The sequence below is a fragment of the Ptychodera flava genome, chromosome 5 (genome assembly GCF_041260155.1).
Source record: "Ptychodera flava strain L36383 chromosome 5, AS_Pfla_20210202, whole genome shotgun sequence".
Taxonomy (NCBI): domain Eukaryota; kingdom Metazoa; phylum Hemichordata; class Enteropneusta; family Ptychoderidae; genus Ptychodera; species Ptychodera flava.
The window spans coordinates 24,403,802-24,426,188 of record NC_091932.1 but is presented as its reverse complement, the minus strand read 5'-3'; the positions used below and the strand labels follow the sequence as shown (position 1 = coordinate 24,426,188).

The 22,387-nt window shown below is 36.6% G+C and overlaps 2 protein-coding genes and 1 long non-coding RNA gene across 3 annotated transcripts in view; 1 reads left to right on the top strand and 2 right to left on the bottom strand.

Annotated features, from left to right (window-relative positions):
• Positions 1-22,387, bottom strand: part of LOC139133353 (transmembrane protein 234 homolog) — a 220,983-nt gene that overhangs the window by 4,267 nt on the left and 194,329 nt on the right. The window lies entirely within an intron of this gene.
• Positions 1-22,387, bottom strand: part of LOC139133344 (NLR family CARD domain-containing protein 4-like) — a 543,607-nt gene that overhangs the window by 466,969 nt on the left and 54,251 nt on the right. The window lies entirely within an intron of this gene.
• LOC139132550 (uncharacterized) lies at positions 6,121-10,210 on the top strand. Its single transcript, XR_011552347.1, has 3 exons — positions 6,121-6,308; positions 9,523-9,702; positions 10,009-10,210. It is a non-coding gene; the product is annotated as an uncharacterized lncRNA (long non-coding RNA).

The window sequence follows — 22,387 nt, the reverse complement described above, 5'->3', positions numbered from 1 at the left end:
ATGCCAGGTACAGTCAATTGAGCATAACTAAAATCAAAATGGAAATTTTCAGTCTGTCACTGTGTAAATTTCTGTTTCGAAACTTCAATATGCTGTGACCTAGCTGATATCTCAAACTTTCAAATATCCTGCTTCCCATCCTCAGACTCTCACCTCCACATAAAATGCTAACCAGTGTAACATAAAATTTATATCACACAAATGTACAGAATTGTGAATCCCTAACTGACAAGTACCATAAGACCTAATCAATCAGATTGATGGTATCTGAAGTTATAAAGCAACTCAATTGATAATTTTAAACATCACATTGCAGTATGTCAAAATGGCATATTACTAACATACCGGTATTACAAACTACAAGTTTACTGACAGATATTTTCAACACAGTTAGTACCCAGATTATCTGCACAAGTTTACCATCTACCAGTATCGCTTTCAATGATGCACAACTGTCGATACACAACTAGGTAAAATTGAACATTGTTATGAGTGAATGGGAAACAGAATCAGCCATCCATGTACAAATTAAGTCATCCAAGCAAGATTCCGTGTCTTTGGATCTGTTTGCATGTTTTGATATGTATTGTTTCTTTTTATGGAGAAAGGTACTATCTCATATCATATGAGCTCACTGAAAACTGGGTCTTCACTTAGAGTCGAAAATTCTGGCACTTTTAATGACGATATAATAGCTGAAAGGAGTGTCCTCTTGGTAGTCGATTCTGTGATCTTGATATCGAACGCTTGAGGGCGCCCGCGTTTGCACAACTTGTATTTGTGAAGAGCAGAAGCAAAATGTACTTTTGTCCGTTGCATATGAAGTATTACTGCGTTAAAAGGGTTTGACAATAATATATCTGTGAGTTAACCGTCAATCTGAGATTTTACATAATCGCCTCTACACTTAGTTTTGTTTTGTTATGTTTTTTTTTAAATTGTGAATTCTTGAGCCAAACGTGAAAATGACTTGAGCATGAAATCTGTAGGATTTGTGTGTTTGAACGTTTACGCGAGGCTCCTGGACTTGAATTTCGAAGAGGGCAAGCAAGCAGGGGGCGTAGGGAGTGTTTCTGGTAATTCGACCTATCCTTTTTACACGCAAGACTGCAGGAGTTTTCAAAATCAATGAGGGTGCCATTAAATGATTTTATCACTGTGACCACAAAGTAGCGAAACTTAGAAAGTTGACGACTGACCGGCTATCTTCTTTCATGATTGAGTTATACCATCAAAGGGAACACGCGTCACTCATGTTCTTGTCATTTGTTGTTGAAACGTGCCTTGTTTAAACTATTTATAAACGGTATAATAATAACTGTGTCTTTTGATGGTATTTTCATTAGAGTTTGTTTTCAGGAAGAGTATATAACATTTTTATGCTTCCATTAAAGTATATATCAATATGAAGTATTTCGTTTTACAAAATGAAAGGTCTCTATAGGTCTAGTACGGTTACACATTTTTGGAGACACCCTGTGTACTGGCCGATCATATGAAATGTAATCATTGCTGCATGTCAAGACTGTTCAACTATCAGACAGATGAGAATCTTTCGAGAATACAACTCGCAAGTCTCTTATTATGGATCGCACAAAATATAACCTTACGGCACTGTAACTGATACTGCGTAAATCGGTGAAGTATTCCGATCATAAACAGTAAGAAGCCGCCACCAGCGTGTGTTCAAACCCAAACTGTTCAGTAGCCTGGTGTCATGGTAAAATTTGAAATAAAGCATTAACCTGAATTCAAAACACTGAAGTAAAAGTTGAATGCTAGAAACGAAAAGGTCAACCGCCATAAAAATCCTCTAAACTGTGTCTGTCATTGTTTAACGTCCCCAAATCGTGTCGGATTGGCGATTCTATATACTCATTTCATCGAGCTATAGTTGCATAATAGTAGATTTGCAGTAGATAATGTGTGGCAATAACCCCATGTTTCCAACTGGATATCTTGAAAATGGCCATTCCAATCTGTCATGTCCTTCTATAAACTATCCTAAAATGGTTTAAAAGCTTGACGAACAACTCTTTTCGTATTAGCACACTCATGATCATACCAGGTGTTACCCTGCACTCTTGAATGGCCATCTGCGCTGCTTTCATAGTGTCAACAGATTATTGAATAGAATCAATAAGGAGAGCAGCTGCCTCATCAATATCAGCGTTTGCAAGTAAAGACAATACATTACAAGTAACACCTGTTCCAAGATCCCCTTCCCAAAAATTACTAAAGTTTTCTTTACATGACTCTTTCCATGAAAATCTGGTAAAGGAAACCTGCTGAGTTTCACTCTCCTCGGAGAAACTTTGTGAAATTACTGGTAACGTAATGTTAAACAGAATGGGAAAGTGGTCAGACTCTTGGCGATCACACACACTAAGACTAAAAATCTCAAAATCTTCATATTTTGCCAGATAATAGTCAATAACACTTCCACCTTGTTCCTTGATACATGTAAAATACCCTTTTCCTTGGTCATTATGTAGCCTGCCATTGATAATTCTCAGTCCTGTATGTTTACAGAAGTCAAGTAAAAGGTGACTATATGATTCACAGTAAACCATTTTAGAAATTGTCGTTCCAAAGATGCCCTTGATAAATACATTAATTTAAAGAAAACTTATCAGAGTTTATTAACTAAAAAGAAGAATGATTGGTGTGAATGTGAAAAACAAAAATTGGCTATCTTGAGTAGACAGCCAAATTCCAGACAATTCTGGAAACTGATCAGCTATAAAAATAGTTTGCCATCACAAAACATAAAAGTTGATGAGTGGTATGAGTATTTCTCTGGTTTATTTACTGAGTCTGTTTTGTCATCGTCTGATACAGATGATGAATTTTATGAGTATGTAAAACAATTTGTAGACAATGTGTATACCAATAGAGATTTTGATGAAGATCTTATCGAGACAGATAGTCTTGATGTAGACATTACATTGGAGGAACTTGAACATTCCATTTCTAGTTTGAAAGAGAATAAGGCACCAGGTATTGATGGGATTGCCCCTGAAATTTTGAAAAATGCACCTTTCCAACTTAAAAACATTATTCTCCACCTTTTTAATAACATTCTTGCAACAGGTTGTTTTCCAAAGCAGTGGGCACAGGGACTAATTGTCCCATTACATAAAAAGGGTTCAAAAGAAAATGTCAACAATTATAGAGGAATAACGTTACTTTCTACAATTAATAAGGTTTTCAGCAATATTATTTATCAACGATTACGGTCCTGGTCTGATACTAATTTTCCACTTATTGAAGAGCAAGCTGGTTTTCGTCAAAAATATTCCACTGTAGATAACATTTTTATTCTCCACACTATTGTAACTAGATATCTTGCACTAAGTGGCGACTTTACTGTGCTTTTATCGACTTTGAAAAAGCTTTGACCGTGTAAACCATTATATGCTATTCTACAAGCTATTTAAAGCTGGTGTGAAAGGTAGAGTGTTTTCAGTCTTACATTCCATGTATTCTAATGTGACAGCCTGTATTCGATCTCCGTCAGGTATCTCTAATTTCTTCAGATGTGAACTTGGTGTTCAACAAGGTAGCATTCTGTCCCCACTTTTATTTACTTTATTTATCAATGATATAGGTAATGCCTGGACCATGATTTTGCAGGAGTGCATATAGCAACTGTTAAACTTTTTTTTCTGCTGTATGCCGATGACCTTACTTTATTCAGTACGACTCAAATAGGACTTCAGAGACTATTGAACAATCTCAGCTCGTATTCTGATAAATGGAAACTCAGGGTTAATATTTCAAAATCCAAAACTATTGTTTTTAGGAAAGCAGGGAGGTTAAAGAATAGTGAAAAATGGTTTTTGAATGGCCAGAAATTGGAGGTGGTCCAAGCTTTTAGCTACCTTGGTGTTATGCTGTTTAGCTCTGGTTTATGGAATCGAGCTCAACATCAAAGCTCTTTTTAATTTCCAAAAAGCTTTTGCTAAATTTGGTGCTCTTGATGTTAAGCTGGCTTTTAAGATATTTGATGGAAAAATTTTACCAATTATGATGTATGAAAGTGAAATATGGGGGCTTCATCAAATAGAACAAATTGAAATTGTCCAGAATAAATTTTGTCGTTACGTGTTGAAAGTCTATCAAAATACACCAAGTCTCGCAATTAAAGCTGAACTTGGGCGTTTCCCAGTGCGTGTTTTCAGATTGACCAGAGTCATCAAATATTGGTTTAGATTGCTGTCTATGCCACAAAATCGTCTGGCATATCATTGTTACATCTTTCAATATAATGAAGCAGAGAAGAGTAAAGAGTGTTGGGCACTTGGGGTTAAAAAGTTACTTTTTTCAGTGGGAATGGGCGAAGCATGGCTCAATCAAGGGGTAGGGTGTGTTAATAGCTTTATCCTCCTTTTTAAACAACGCTGTAAAGATATTTATATCCAAGATTGGCACGCTAGTTTACCTGTATTTAGTAAGCTTGACACTTATCGTCTTATCAAAAATTCATTTTCTTGTGAGTCATATTTGTCAGTTATCCAGGTACACAAGTTTCGCAGTGCTTTATGTCGTTTTAGACTTTCTGCACATTCTTACGAATTGAATCTGACAGATATTTAAAAATAAGTCGTTCAGATAGAGTTTGTTGTTTCTGTGATACAAACAGTATTGAAGATGAATATCACTTTTGCCTTATTTGTCCATTATATAAAGAGCTCAGAGCCAAATATTTACCACGCAACATTTACACTCATCCATCTATTGATAAGTTTACTCTGCTGTTTCAAATGCAGAATATCACTGTTATCCATAATTTATCAAAGTTTATATTTTTTGCAATGAAAAAGCGAGATAGCATACAATCTGTGATTTTTCCAGATTCTATGTCCAACAATGTGACTGTAAATAGTTCAATCGAATAGATGTACTAATCTTATTTATATACATATAACAACAGTGTCTTCCGAGATGTACCTATTTTTGATAACTTTTGTATACATTTGGGCTGGAGGCCTATTGTATAAGAATAAAGATTAATAATAATAACTATCCTGCTGTAGACTAGCCAACAATAGTTCCAACTCTAAGTTAGTTGAAACATTGCACATACTGCAGACAGTGGATGCTGCTCCAGCTCAGTATGTTAATCTCGGTTCTCCATCACGCTTACTGATAGAGGGGCTTGTGTGAATCAAATAGTCAAACACAAACCTGCACACAATGCGCAATGCCACGTCTCGAATATCAGTCACCTTCCTAATGTACTTGACCGGTTTGACCGGTTTTAGTCCAGCAGTGGAGTCCACGTTTTACACTCAACGTTGTTTTACCTTCTTAAGTTTTTTTTCCCAAAACGGCTTTTGCTTGTCAAGATCATCAAAGGAAACGAAGAGATACAGGCACCCTCTCAGCTTGGGCAAATGCAAATAATTAATAAAAATTAATAGGCCACGAAATGATAATTTACAAAGGATGAAAAAAAATGGACTTCATATGGTAAAACTACATGTATGCTTGAGACTGCACTTTGTGTCCTAAAGCTTCACTAAAACAAATCAGTAATCGTAAAATGCAATATTTGAGTAATAATTTGCATAAATTAAATATGACTTACTCTATACTCTGTATTTTTGACATGATACATGTACCTAGAGTGCCAGTAATGAATTTTTTATTGTTGTGGGTCGACAAACAATATTCACCTAGAAAAAATCTTAAGAAGATAAAAACCAGGTTCACCCAACCGGCTGCCTGACTATAAATCGGCTTTCAAACCAATCCAGTCGCGAATAAAGCAAATACAGTAGAATCCAAAGGTTCGGTAGCAGTCAATACAATAACTTTTTTGTGTGCGCCCAAAACATGTATTGATAACAAACAATTCGAGATAGTAAGTCACGCGACATTGCATGAGTATAATACGTCAAACGTACAAGGGGCAATGAAAATTGTAGGGTATTTCGTATAGATACTGGTCTAACATTTCTTTCTTTCCATCAGTCTACCGGGGACCATTTACAATCTCAGCCTATCAAAAGGCTCTACAGTGAGGGCTTACAAACCACTGGCTACGCGTTACAAGTTTACTGAACGCAGTGCCGGCCTTGACATGATAAGGAATTTGACGCCTTATACGCCATGTGTTCTGAACACTTCATTAGTTTCATGTTGAGCATATTTTTGGAAATTGCTGGGTAACATGGTAAGAAGAGACCATGTAATGGCTGGATTGGCTATCATTCTACTCGTGATAGTTATGGTACCACTATTCACGAAATATAACGTCAATACGAAGACCACGGAGGGGCAGACAGTTAACTGGAATGGTGGTAAGTACTTCTGAGCTTCGGTTACAACTACCTTCAACATTTTTATCATAGAAAAGAAATAATTCATATCGTTTGACCTCACCTATGAGACAACGTTTTCTTTCATATTTTGACAATAAATATCAGTAGTATGTATATGCTGAATGGCGGGTTCTATTTCACTATTCCCTGTCGATGAGTTAATGTGAGAGACTAAAAATTGTTCATGACTTGAGGAAAAACCTTGAAAGCACAGGGCCCATTTTCGTGACGTCAAAAATGGCGTCTGCTATTGCAGAAGAACGTTCGGAGAGACTACTTACAGTTAGGTACTGGACGTAAATTACAAGGGGTGGAGTGGTAGCGGGATTGGAAGTGGGTCGCAAATTCCCATGCCCATGTTTTCTGTAAAACTACATTTTGGGGACCGTCACACATTTTTCAGCAAGGGATATTTCCAAATTAAAAAGGCTCCATGTAGGGTCACAGAGTGATAAATTTCCCAAACGAATATATTTACGAATATATTTACGAATATATTTACGAGTTAGCCATAATCATTTGATGTGATCTGAATTTCTCAGTGTATTTTGATAGTAAAGTAAATCTGGTATAGAACGATCCTTGGAATCTTCAAGCAAAGTTTAAAAGACAGGTTGCAGTTGAGTATGTTTGAAAACTAAATAAAAAAATTGTTCAAAAATACAAGTAAAATATGTTGTACACAAACTCACTTGAAACCATCCTACTATAATCAAGTACATTTATGTCAATTATCCACAATCTATAAATGCAAACAAATTACTAGTTTTATATTAGAAACAAGTTGTTCATAGTTTTCTCATAGAATACCATGTAGAAATGAGCAAATGTGTATGATTTTCGGTGAAATTCCACAACTAAATTTCTTATACACATAGGCACTTGTAACCATCCTATTATAATGAAGCACATTTATATTAATCATACAAGGTCAGTAAATACACAGAAATTGGTATTTTATATTGGAAAAAAATTGTTCTGAGTATTCCAAAGACTGCCATGTTTAGTGTCAAATTACTTCAAACATGCCCCTTTTACCTCCCACTTCAAGCAAAGTACACTAACATGAATCCAATATATTTTAATTTTATATCTTTGTACAAAACACTATGCGGCCACATCTTGGCTTCAAATAGTGTGCAAAAATGGTAACCCTTCCCAAAGGCATGTGTGAAATTTCATAACTCTTCAAATCTGCTTGATGAAAAATTGTAACTCATTACTGAAAAACACCGTTCCTCCCCTGTAATTGCTGTCCAGTCCTTTACACAAGTCATTCAGACTTTTATTTATCATAAACTAAAAAATGTTACCCTTTCTCCAGGGCAAGTTAGTAAAATGTGACCCTCCCCGATTCCTCCGGCCCCTGTAGGTTCCCTATTTGATTGATGACAGCATCTTCCTGAACAGTTGCAGTAAGCAGTGGAATCAGACTGACAACTACAAATGCTCAGAGTTGGTTTCAAAATGTCGCAACCAAAACAAATATTATTTATCAAATTTCGACACCATCTTAATGGTATGTCCCAGGCATATAAATGAGTGTGAAGACCAAGGAAAATTTACTTCTTTTTATTTGAAAAACAAACAACTTCCCTCTGAAGCGAAGAAAAGCGTTACAAAAACAAATGATGTAGTTAATCAAGAGAAACGAAAACAGACTAACAAATTAAAATATGTAAAGTCATACCATAAACGATGAAAAATTAATTTCTTCAGAAAAATTGAAAGAAATTAAAAACATTTCTGATATCGTTGCCATCTCAATTTCATATTAAACACCTACTAACTAATCATGAGTGCTATAGCTCCCGTTTATTACCCGAGGGGTATTGGCCTGCGAAAAACATAGCCTTTCTCCGGGGCAGTACGTAGGCCGAGGGGTATAGCGATGCATTTCTAGTAACGCACGACCACGAGGGTTATGAGTGGAGCGGGTGCTAGAGCCAGAGTAAAATCAGGTGTAACACGCTACACACTTTTCTTGTTTTATGTAAAAGCTTTTTAATGTGTTTTGATATTATGCACTGCAACAATCCAGTATGACAAGTTGTTCAAAATTTAACTGGAGAGTCTCGGAGATATTATTGGTAGCAAAAATGTCACTTTCAAGTACAATGCTTTTTAGATATTCTGATACCAGTATAGATTCACTTAGTCTTGTCGTACCATTTGCTTGTTAGAATTTTGTCTACAAGGAATGCTTCCCATAACAGAGAGTGCTCGCTTATTACTCAGTCGATCAAGGTATTAAATCATCTTCTTTATTCTGTATACTGTATTATACTTTATAATGTACATTATCAATGCCGGCAAATCTACTCTGTTAAACAAACGCTCTGAGTTGGTTCCAAAATGTCGCCACCAAAATAAATATTATTTATCAAATTTTGACACCACCTACAAATAGAATGATACGTCCCAGTCATATGAATAATAGTACCAAATTCAGCTGGTAAATGGGAAGGAGGCGGTTTGCTTTTAACAAGGAGTGTCTTCACTGATTTTCGAAGCACCATTGTGGCCGATGTTGGTACATGAGTGGTCCCTCCTGTCCTGGAATTAAAATGCTTTCATAAACCTGGTTAACTCTTTTCCTTAGTTTGTCAAATCACCTAATGTAAACAATGTTAGATGTCTTTTCTTGATGTCTTCTGCTACAAAAAGTCCAATGAAATAACTAAGTGTCTAGAAAAGCTTAGTGTCCGCATGGTAATTGCATGCGCGACAAATGTGTATCAAAATCGAAAAATTTTTCGGGCAACAGTGAAGGGGCATGTTCATTAGGTTTGGTGTATGGGGAGGGTTATACTTGAGAAAACGTAATTGGGGAGCACAACATTTCAACCTACCGACAGGCTCCGATTTTCCTTCAGCCCATTCCCTTTTAATAAATGAGTTCTACGCACACTCTATATTCAAAATTTGGTGATAGCAGCATAGCTTTTGAGTCATACGTTTCTCTCTGATTTCGCAATGCATGCGCCGCGTGTTTCGACGAGACTGTCCGGCTATTAATCATACTACTTTGTGAAAAACACACCCTGTTATTTTAATAAAAATCTACAGACATGCACGGTATCAGTATCACGTGTCACTTGAAAGTGGATAGGACACGGGGAAAACCAGGGGTAGAACATATGACCTAAATATTGTTCTTTCTTTGACATCATAAAACTGTCAATTACTTTAGGAGAAGATGATCTGAGCTCAATCAGTTGCCCGGTGCGACTGGCTTCTCCAAATACCTTTCCACTGGTACCGCTGATCAGCCCAGGGGGTGCAGGCAATACATGGACACGCCATCTCATAGAACAAGCCACTGGATTTTACACAGGTTCCGTCTACCATGAAGAGGCACTCTACGAAGGTGGTAGGTTGTTTGTTGTACGTCTTGTCAATGATGTGATGTCGTTTTGACGTGGTTTTTCGATTTAAAAAATGATTAAATTTGCACCTGATTTCCTTAAATTATGTGTCTCAAATAGTATATTTCAAAATTACACAGTACAGATTGGCTAAAAAAAAACGTTTTAAGAAGAAATTTGAGACAAGATGGCAATAACATCAAACACATTGTTTTCATTGCCACAGTAAAGCATAGTCCAGATGAAAATCACTCTGTTTTATTTCGTAAGTACACAGACACCTGCCAAACACTATGCGTATGGTTTTCCAGGGTTTGTTGGTGAGTTTGAGGATTATTTGGATGGCAACACTCTAACGGGTAAAGTTCATTGTATAGCTCGCATACCGGAAACTTGGGAAGCAGCCATACTTCTGTTGCGTAATCCAATCGACGCCGCGATCGCTGAGAGGAATAGGAGGCGTTCTCGTAATCACGTTGGCAAGGCGACATGGAGAAAACGCTTAGGAACGAACAAAGGTAGAAAACCCCCGATAAATTAATCTTACGTCGACATTGAATGAATAGGCCACTCAATGAGATATTTATACCATTGAAATTGATCACATTTTTCATATAGAAAAAATTTGGTTTATTCTTTTTCTAATAATTATCGGTAATGCTAATAATTGCTGTCATTCAAAGTTCTTAATAGACGAGGAACTCTTTTTAGATTCTAGATATTTGATATTCAAAATGAGCGCCATTATTAGTTAAAGGCACATGAGCTGCAACTTTTGGCATTTTTTCATGATTTTATATTTAGATTAAAATTAGTTCATAGAAATGTTCTTACTCAGAGATATTTACTCAAGTATAATTATCCACTGAGTGGGACTGCATGGGGAGGTTTCAGTAAGACAAATAATAAACGGGTGCCGCACCCAAATATGGCCACCTCCATACAACTACATGATAAACAGCGTAAATGGTGCATGTACACATTTGAATCTTTACAAATACAACATGGTTCAAACCCATTGAAAGGACGGAAAGGGATTCACTCCATTTGACAAAAAATCTCTGTTTTTTCACATAACATGGCAATATTTTGAAAATGGCAGGAAATTTAAAATGATCAAAATGTGTTTAAATTTCTGCCTATTCTGCCACAAGCAAACGCTGTTGAGGCATAGTTAATGAATATATCACTCACTATGCAGATTGGATGTCGGACAAATTTTGCAGAGTTGTAGCTCATGGCCTTTAAAAGTCTCCAACAACAAATAACTTTTATGTAACCTCTTGAGCAGAAGTTGAACAGATCTTTAAGTTTCAGAGAGGTTGCAAATCTCCACCAAAATGACGAACACAGGTAAACGTAATGTTTTGCAATATGATGGAATATCACCCTTTCTTTATGAATACAATTACACTCATTGTGTTTATTCAATTATCGCGTCCTTTAACCTGTATTGTTTTACAAAAGTCTAATATCATGTTTTTTCCAACTGTTATTTTACATATGAAGGAGTGAGTCTTCTCATTGTCCTACTGTTTTGTACTCTAACTTCTTTTGAATTTTGTTCGATTTTTCCAGGCCACTACCGATTATTCATCGAAGCTCGTTTTAAAGAATACGAGAGATAGTGAAAAACGTTTGGATCTACATATTCCGACTCTGGTTGTTCATTATGAAAACATTAAAGAAAACAGCATAAAAGAAATGAAGCGGATAGTCAACTTTTTGAACATGACCATGAATGAGCAGAGAGAATTGTGTGTGAAGAAAAACTCGGAAGGTAATTTTCACCGACACAAGAGTGACACCAATACGCCTTATACGACATTTACAGATGAACTGAAATGCGAAGCGTTTGCTTTGATGAAAAGGGTGTCAAGTCTCCTTGTCAAGTACGGACACCAACCCTCGCCATGCCTACAGGATCATGCAGTGTCTGATTGTGATATGGTTGTTGAAAGTATTTTGTCAGTAGCACATTGCATGTAGCTACAATTAGTCAAGGGGGTTGCCTTATCACGATTTTACGAAAGTAGTGGATCACTCGGTGTCATTTTGCAAAGTTAGAACTACAGCTTTGCTATCGAAATATTCAGCTACAGGGAAATGACATCAAAAAAAGCGAAACGCCGTATTCTCACTACATTTTGCGGTCCACTACTTTTGTCAAATTTATTCACCATTTCTGCAACTCCGTCTTTGTTGCCGACTGTGCAGATTGGCGATGTGGTGTGGAACGAATGATCATCAAACACACAACACCGATGCTCTATTTTTCAACCTTCCGTTTCTGCAATGGAATGGAATCGAAACCTAAAATAAACCACGATGTTGTACAGTAATCCACAAATCTCATCCGCATCATAACTTATAGTTTTGAAGAAATCGGAAGCATTTTTAGGGTATTCAAGATGTTTCGTGTACGACAAATCACCTTATCATATTATAAAACTATAAACACGTTGCCGTGATTCCGTTTGTCTCGGGACAAATCATAGCCCATACAAGATGGTCTTGCGTCTGCGATCGCAGAAAAGGGTCATCTCTACTTCCATTGTTTTGTATGTCAAAAAATACATTCACCAAGTCCAAATGTACATTGGCAGCGATCTTCGCTTCATGCCACCATGTGAAGAGTATTACATCTCATTATCAGAACTTTGTACTCAATGAAACTTTTTAAAGTCAATAATGTCCTTCTAATACTATTTGTGACTACAAGCTACAATCATTCATCAAGTTAGGTTTCAAGATGAAAGATAGCAGAGAAATGCTCCAAATATTTCATCAAAAATCGGGATATGATAGGCCTAATCGGATTTCCAGACCCAGAACCGTAAGGGATATACATCATAAGACACAAGGACCATGACGTTTTTAATTAGTGAGTCATACAGGCTACCTACAGATTCCATTGAATTTCCGACGATGATAAGCAATCGGAATACTCTTTTCTTTCAGTTACGTTTTAGGAAACGTGTATATATTTGAAGGCCCTAAGCCTGGCAGTAATAGCTTTGTATTTGCCTAAGTTAGTTTCACAATTATTCAGCTGTTCATTATTGTCTTTGAAATGTTCGATGAAGCGTATTTTTACTCAGTAGTACCTTATAAGTGCGATACATGATGATTTTGTTTTACAGATAAAATGTCACCATATTCTTTTCCTTCTATCTTTATCACAAGCTTTCTAAAAGATAGCTCCATACAACCGCCCTTGTATTGACCGTTTTTTCCACGTGCTTACATAGTAATCTCCAATCGTGCTGTCTACCTGTTATCGCGACTCGAAATAATGTTTCAGGTTAAAGTACCTGCACACAGGCATATCAACGAAAACCATTGTCCATGATTGCAATAATGAAAGCAATGCAAACTTGGCGTCAGAAAATGTTCTCCCAGGTGTCTATTTTTTGCCTACCATCGTCGAAAGTACTATGATTCTTTCATCCAGGGCAAGCTCCGCATACTGACGAGGCAATCTAATACTGCCGAAAAACTGGCTCGCTCGTTATTGGGCTTTCCTTTCGCCTTTGCCCATCGATAAACGTTTACGGCCAGCGTGTTGCCCTTTCCGTCTTTGTAGACGTCTTTATAGTAAGTTTATATTCGGTGCAATATTTTCATGTTGAAAATACAGTTATAAGAAAAGAACTGACACACTCACTCATCTTCAAGTGTCGACTTCTAGATATCTGGTACATGGTGTGGTTGATCAATAACAAATACATCTTCAGAAGAAAATGCTAATTTGTAAACAAAATATCCACTTGACGGTTAGCCGAAAATGTGTATAAAATATGAAAAGAAATAGTGGGCATGCCTACAAAATCCGACCAAAATTAATTGTCAATCGGTGCTATTTATCGTAAAATGGATGAATTACCGATAATTAATGTTGTTCTACATCATAAATTTCACTTTGAATATATTATACTAAAGTATTTGTAAATAAGTTGTGTAATACAGATTCAATTAAATGCATTTCTATGTATTCTGTGTAATACCATTGTGCGAAAACATTATGTCATGAAATACATGCTACATGTGCAGTCAGGCGGTCTGATTAAGATTTTTTCTAGTGTATACAGTAGTTATCATATCCTTAGAAAAAGTGATAATATAAGCAGGTAATATTACATTACTCTCAGTTAGTCGAATCCCAATCCGAAACTAAATCCGAAACCGAGTCAAACATCGTACTACCGTTGAGGGCATCACAGATGCAACATGGCGACGTCGGGACAGGAATAAAGAGTGCTGTGTATGGCCGAACCATCAGAAAAGCGAACAAAATTGGATCCTTTCACGACGACTTTGTATGAAATGCTAACGATGTTACTACAGGTATGCACTACTTAGCCAAAGGGCTTGAAATTTACTAGTAATACGGATACGTTGATATCCATTGGATACGTTCATGCAAGGACTAATACGTCCTTTGCACATGTTGCAGCCATGAGGATTATACGTTTGAATTCAGACAGCGTCCTCTAGTCAGAGATTGACCGTTAGTAATTTTTCACGGAGATTTTCATCACTGGATTTTACCGTCATCGAAGTCCTGCAATCGATTGTTCGTGGTTTTAGAAATGTTCAGACGTAATTTCAGTTTGGCTCAAGGTCTGGATACAAACTTACAGACATTTAAACTTGACCTGTGAATCGGCGTTTCCAACATGGCGGCCTTCACTTCGGACGTACTGTCACCCGGCCCCGGCCCACTGGGGATTTCAAATCACGTGACCCACACTAATGGACGTCCACACTGTACAGCGTATCGTCCACCCTTCACACCAACCCTCGTCGATTTTCTTCACAGATTGACGATAAATTTGATTAAATATTTTATATTTCCATCGAAATAGACCGAATGCATTCAATTCTTGATGTTTTGTAAGGGTATCGTGCGAGAATTTCAAACGTTACGGTGAAATCGGCAGTGTTGACGGCTCGACGTCTTGAATGGCATGACCCCTTCATTTGACCCCCGTATTTGGGTAGTAGAGTTTGATAGGCATTTCGGAAATCGCCTCTCTGCGGTTTATTTGTGTAAACACGCCCATTTCTTCCATATAAGGGGGTAGGTAGATAAATTGAGCCCCAGAATCTGGATGCGCGAATTTGCGTTTCACTGTTTACTACGGTAAGTCATACGGTTAGATTTCGGTCATTTTTTTCTCACTGAAATGAAGTGCATTTTTGTGTGCGCCATTGCAGTTTGAAAAATGAATATTTTCTGCATCAAATGATGGTTTTATCCTGAAAAATTATGACAAACTATCTAACAGAAATGCTTTTAGAAAGTACATACTACGAACGCATGTGGACATTTTGCGGAATTCGGTCATTGGTGGCGCTATTCGTAACAATGAAAGCTTTCAAAATTTCGCCTAAAATGTGTAAATATGGCATTTTTATGTAAATTTCGTGGAATTTATGATTCAAAATAAATTATTCCATTGTATATACATGTAAATATAATCTTGCTTTAATTTGATTTGACTTATTAAGTCAAATATTTATGTAGTTCCAGCACAGCTTAGCGGATGATGTCATAAAAATTCTATTTATAAGAGGTGTACAATGTAAAATAATACTTTTGCATTTTAGTGACAACTGCTATGGAGATAGGAGAGCACTGTAAGCTAGCAGGGATAACACCTGAGGTAGTCTTAAACCCGAAGCCAGTTTTAAAATCAGACAGAGTCAGTAATGGTATAGTATATGAATTAAGGCAAGTGTCTAATTCCGCCAAGCAGGCTGCAGAGCTCATAGTTAACTTGGCATCTGAGGAGAGTTATTCAAGATGCAATTTCGACAGTCTCAGAAAGAAGGTAGAAAAAGTAAATAAAAAGTGAAAGATCTTAAAAGAAGAGGAAGCAGTGACTTGGCAGGATATTGTCAAAGCACATTTGAGCCGCCAAAGTTTGCCATTGATCAGTCCCTTGACATATTACCAGAGAGAGCGAGGGAAGTTATAAGGGAAGTGAGAAATGAAGTAATAGAGACAGTTAGTGTAAATAGAAGACTTAAGAGACAAGTAGAGGAAGAGCAGGAAGAGTTAATTACTTTAGAATCAATGCACCATCGCCTTTCAAATGAAATCAGAGTACTATTGCAGACACTGGAAACTGTACAGATTAATCACAAAAAGGCAATTGATGAGCATAGTGAAAATCTGAAAAGCTGAGAACCGAAACAGCTGCTTATGAGGCTCAGTACAGCAAAGTGTCTGAAAGACTAGCTAAACTTCTGAGCAACTTGACACTGCAAAGGAAAAAATATCAAAGTACAATGTAAAGAATGTAAATAGGAGACATAAACGATTGAAAAGAAATCTGCAGCATGCCAGAAGTGAATCGAGTCATAAAGACAGACAGATTAAACACTTAGAAGAAAAGGTGCAAGAAAGGGAGGAAAAAATCAAACAACTGAATGATGCCGTAAACACAAATGATACTCAGGTTAAGTCACTTAAGAAAGAAAGAGAAGATTACAGAAGAAAGTAAGCCAGTAAAAAAACAAAAGGAAGAACAGAAATCAGATACATTATAACTTAGAAGAAATTCAGCAGCTGAAAAGTAAGATCAGAGAACACAGCAAACAGATTACTGAACTTGAACAACTAAATGACTTGTTAGACAGTGAACTCATAAAAACATTTGAGAATGGAAAATATACAGGGGAATTAAGACAATGCGTTATGACCTTAGCAACTGAATGTAATGTAAGTTTAAACAAAATTAACAAAGTGATCGAGGCAGTTCTGACAAATCTTGTAGGTAAAATGCCTAGCCGACTGCCTAGCATTGGCTTGCGTTCTAGGCTTTTAATTGAAGCAAAAGCTGTAGCACAAAAGCAGGTTGTGGAAGAGCTTCTGAAGCAATCTGATCCATCAACCATGACTGGGAGCACCCTCCATTCAGATGCAACCAGTAAATACTTTAAACATTACCAGGGCTTTCAGGTTACATTGCAGGATGGAAGAAGTCTTTCTACTGGTATGTCTGAGGTTGGTGCTGCCAGTGCACAGGGTCTGATGGATTGTTTTAAAGATATGGTGGAATGTTTAGTTACCTCCTCTGTGGCATCAAATGAAGAGAAAAATCAGAAAATGGCACAAATTGTCACTTCAATCACAAATACAATGTCAGATCAAGGCTCTATAAATCCTGTTTTTAATTCGGCTTTGACTGAATTTAGAAGTGAAATGCTTCCAAAAGTGATGGATAATTGGGCAAATATACCCAGTGAATCTAAGGAGAGTTTAAAACAGTTAGGGCTTTTTTTGTAAAATGCATCTGTTGGTTAATTTTGCCACTGAATGCGACAAATGTCTTAACACATTTGAGCAAAATGTCATTTCTGGGAGAAACCCATTTTCTTTCCAGTCCTCAGAATCAGGCGCTTGCCGACTTATTCGCACAGCAGCAAAGGCATTGACATCCCATGGTTCAGAGAAATCTGGAATATTTTCACAATGGGAAACTTATCTTGCAAGGGAGGGCCGTAAAAACAAGCTGATAACTTTTCGAGGGAACAGGTTTAATGTGTTATATTATAACAGTGCTGCCCTTTACTATCATCGTAATGACATATGCAATTTTTTAAATAATCAAATCATTCCAAATGATTTGATAAAATCTGTTGATTTTGATATAAGGCAAAAATTGTATATAGCTGAAATTCGAGCACTCGGTATTATAGACAAAATCATCACAGGTCCCATGTGGAGGTTGTTTGAGGGGGAGGGTGGAATACTCACCTTGAATCCATATTTAAAGCAACTAAGGGAGACACTAGAAAAGTGGGGAAATAATGCATCACCTCTTATGGAGGGACAACCTTTGTTTATGGACATACCAGTCCATAATGATGACATGTATACAGAATTGTTTGCAGAGACCATGATGCTGATTTAGATAGCTATACCCAACTGGCCCTTGAACTCCTTATGCATGCTTTATTGATAATTCTAGATAGGCAGGCAAAGGATCAGCTGCCGGGTGGTAAATACTTTGACCCTGATGACCGTCTTAAAGAACAAGCAAAACATGTGAAAAAAACTAAGTACTGTGTCTGAGAGAGACTTTGGGAGTTTGGATTTGTTAGTTAGAATGAAACCAGCTGGTACAACAATATGCTACGAATCAATCATAATGTGGACAAACAATAAAACAGCTCTATGGTTAAACAGCAAAACAGAGAGTGAAAGACGAGAAATCATTGATAGTGCACGAAAAAGTTCAAGTGAAATAAAAGAGTTGTTCAGAAAAAGGCAGATTAAAATCAAAGAGCATAAAATAAAAGCACTTGAAGAAAAACAATTGAAAAAGACAAAAAGGGAAGAAAGGGAAATGATTACAAATTTGAATTTGACAAAGAAAATAACAATGTGTGGAGGTCCATGGTCTCTCTCAGACATCGATAATAATATCAAAGAGCTAAGAGAAAAAGACAAAAGAGATAGAGAAATAATAGAAGTGGTGTGGACACAGATTCAGTTCTATTATATGATACTAAAATGCAAAGGCAAAGGCATTGGTTTCAGAGGAGCAGACTGGGGCATCAGTATACATTGATTGAAATTACCAGTAATCTGAATTAATTTTGCAGGGAAATGAAAATGCTATTGGAAGTGAATCAGTAGACAAGGAGGAAAAAAACAGTTACATTATGCAAATATAAATGAAATGAAAGATATTGTGCAGAGTGAAAAGAGAAAACATGATACACAAAGTCAAAAAAGCAAGAGAAAAACTTGTCATCAGCCAACAAAAGGAGCTGCTACCAGTGTATGTAAATGATCCACAAAACTCCTTGATAAATCAGTCCTCCATCAGTGTTTTGATGATGACCATGTTCCCCAGTGGTACGCGGCAAAAGTTATCAGTATCATTTCTTTAAATTCCTTAGCAACTAAATATAAAATTAAATATCTTGATACACCAGATGACATTTACGTTTTTGATTTGTTACGTGATCTAAAAAGGGGGACTTAATAATAAAAGACTAGAAGGCTAGTATTGAAAATCAGACAATGCGTTAAAAATGCTGAGATTCATTACAGTTAAATTTATCTTAATTTAATTTGATTTCCGCATTTGCAAGAATCCACATGACTCTGACTCTAAAAATAACATATAATACATGTATAAAATAAATTTCTGACATGAGTGTGATACACATGGTTGAAGGAAAAAGGAGTGAAAGCTGTATATGTTGTAAGAATATAATGTGACCTTTGACCTGCTAATATTGACAGCATTATAAAGTGAAAGTGACCTTTGACATACATATTTGCATAAAAATATTTTTGGATATGATTATTGCTATGACGTGTGAAGTACCTGCAACAAGAAAACTGCCTAGGATTCGCTAGATCAATGTAACGTTTAAACATGAACTTTCGTATTTCAATACATGACCTTTGACCTAGCTGATTTGCATAAATATGTAATTGTATATTTATGTTGATGACCTTTCCTTTGTAGAATTGCATACATGTATAACATGCCTGTAATGAGAACCGTACATATGAATCTCAGTTTCATTCTTAAAAACATAATAAAATCGTATTCGTGAGGTATAAATTGGTTAATAATTATTGATTGATTGATTGATTGAATGATTGGTTGATTGATTTATTGAATTATTTATTGACTGATTGATTGACTGACTGATTAAAATAATAGGAATTGGGTAATGTAATTCACAACTGAAATATTTTGTACCAAACTCTTACATATGCAGGAAATGAGTTCCCCCAATGCAACTTGTCACCATTACATTATAATACATGTACCTCTATGGGGGATGGTACCATCCATAGTACTGCATATATAACAGGACCCATGGGGAGGATATGTCCCACTTTGCCCGTAATTTCAATGTAATTCAAAATGTCATAACTTTTGACAGGATTGATTAATTTTGATCAGCTAAACTGCATCTTACTATTTAAAGTATGCTCTTTCTATTTATTCCACTCCAGAAAAGAATTCCCCCTAGTAAAATAATGTATTGAAATCCCGTGTGTGTGTGTATGTGTTGTGCTTGTGTAAGCGTTCTATCACCCTCCCTCCACCAAACTTTGCCTGAGCGAACCTCAGGCCGTGTATGGATATATCCGTGCGTGGCGCTGAGCGTAAGTTGGGCGTGTACGGATATATACGGGCATGGCGTTTTAAGGGTTAAAGAAACAAGACGTGTACATACATTGTAATTTCATCATTGCCAACTTTAAAGTTTCCGTCTCTGGGGAGAAGTAACTATAAGGTATAACTATGCACAGCTCTTTCAATAGTATAACAGTCGGGACAGTGATACGTAGACTGGCAAGTACAAAGCTCCTACGCAGCTAGCCCTGCGTACGATGCTGTGTGTTCCGCTACAGCTAATAGCCCCGCTCACCACAGCCCTGCAAAGACCCGTACGTAGGGTCGGTGACTTCAAATCCATTTTTGGACTTGACGTAAAAAGCTAAATTACTGCCGAAATTCAGCGTTCTCTCGGCCCAAGTCGTATCCCTGCCTACCTCAGCTACTCGATCGCTTCCAAAAATGCCAGTCTTTTATTCACTTCTCGTAAATAACCGTCGATGTCGGCAACTCTCTCGCTAGCCCTGCGTACGTACGCGGTGTACGCTGTGTAGGGAATGATAATTTAGGTATAAAAGTTTACAACAAAGCATTACTTCTCTGAAATCATACTTTAGTGTCCTCTGTTACCGTTTCATGACAGGTTCAGAAACTTTAGAGAGAAAACTATCTCAACCAGTAGTATTAAAAAAGTTCAATCATGCCATAGCAATATCAGCTTTTTTCAGAAATGCCCCCATCTTTTCACAATTATGAGGATGCAAAAAAAAAATGAATTCAAATTTGCTGAACAAATTACAACAATTTGTTGCCCAGTTCAAGAGCCACATTCTGCGTGCCAGAGCACCAAATTTCATGAGCCATGATGTATGTTCTGCAGCTTATGCTACAATGTAGCAATAGATTCAAGTTCACTTTGATTAACGTTTAGGTCCCATGCATGCATGATAATACACAGAGCCAAAATAAGCTTAGCCAAATGTTACCGCTGATTCATTACTGGCAACTTTATTTACAATCACCAGAAAGCAGTCCGCCAATTACCCTGCTAATTCGTTGCCCATATTGAAATTAAAGTCGGAAAGTAGGTGTGCCCCATTACCCAGCTTATTTGTTGGCCATACTGTATTGAAATGAAAAAGAAAACTAGCCTTTATTGTATTGCAAGTAGATCAACAGGAATTAGCATCCACAAGTACAACGAATAATAATAATAATAATTATTATCATTATTATTATTGTTGTTGTTGTTGTTGTCGTTATAAACTTTTCAATAGATTGCATCATTATTTGCATCAATGATGTAGCAATATCCAAAACTGATTCAGAGCCAAAGTTTGGACAACTTTTAGCAGGACCTCCCACAGACATAAGCCACCTCTCAACTTGACATAACACCTACATGCACACTGAAAGGTTGGGTCTGCTTGAGACAACTTTCAACAGGAAAAAACAAGTAGGTCATGCATAAAAATAAGAAAAGAGAGATGACAGGAAATACAGTGTGAAACCATGGATTAGCCATTCACAGCATCATTTGCTTTTCAAATATCGAATTGATGAAAAGATGAAATTTTTCATAAGGTTACTAACATCCTAACCTCAGCCAGGATGCCGCAATCATTGGGTTTTACAATAATTACCTAGGCCATAACATGTAGCATTTGTAAACACACATATCACAGGTCACCACTTTATGCATGCAGATGAAGGTGCTGTTGAAGCTCTTATGGTGACTTTTCAGTATAGTTGAATAGATTAAAGTACAAGTAAATTGGAGTGAAAATGCAGCTGCAGAACTTGAATTGTGTCTCTAAAATTTGGTACACTGGCATTTGGCACTTTTGCATGTGGCAAATGGCTCTTGAATTAGGCTAACCCTTGTGGCAAATGCTGGTTGACCTACACACATCCTGCTGCCGTTTATGATTAGTAAAATCTTGTGAGTTGTCATAGAAAACTGATGACCTACATGTAATTCCTTGAAGATCTTGATGCAATGCGTGTCATTGATTATGGCAAAGTTTTCGGCTCATGATACCAATGATCACATTTCAAAATGGTTTAATCAAACATTGCTAAAGGAATTCACATGAAATTACTTTGGTAAATACAATATTTACAAAGTGGATTTTTCACTTTTTCAAACTTTTGTTACAAAATCATGCACCTGAATTCTACATAAATGTCTTATTTGCTGTATAATTGGAGTCGCCTGTGTTGTAAGTGTAATTTTTCGAACTTCCAGTCACTTGTATACTTAGTACATGCATTTATTACAGTTGAGGCTAAACTAGATTAGTTAATTTTAACTACCTTTAACCTCACTTGACAACCTTTGTATTTACATTTATTTCACATGTATTGCAATATTATAAAGTTGAAGTGATTAAAATATCTATGTAAGATAATGTATTTCAGAATGTCAAGACCTTAGAGGTTTGATTATATGAATTTCATCAAAGAAAGGCAAATGAATTAATCAACATATTAAAGAATACTCCATTGAGTGAAAATGAAGTCCAAAAATTTGAAAACTGGGAGATTGTGAATGCACACAGTGGATTTTGGTGACTGTGTCAGTGCT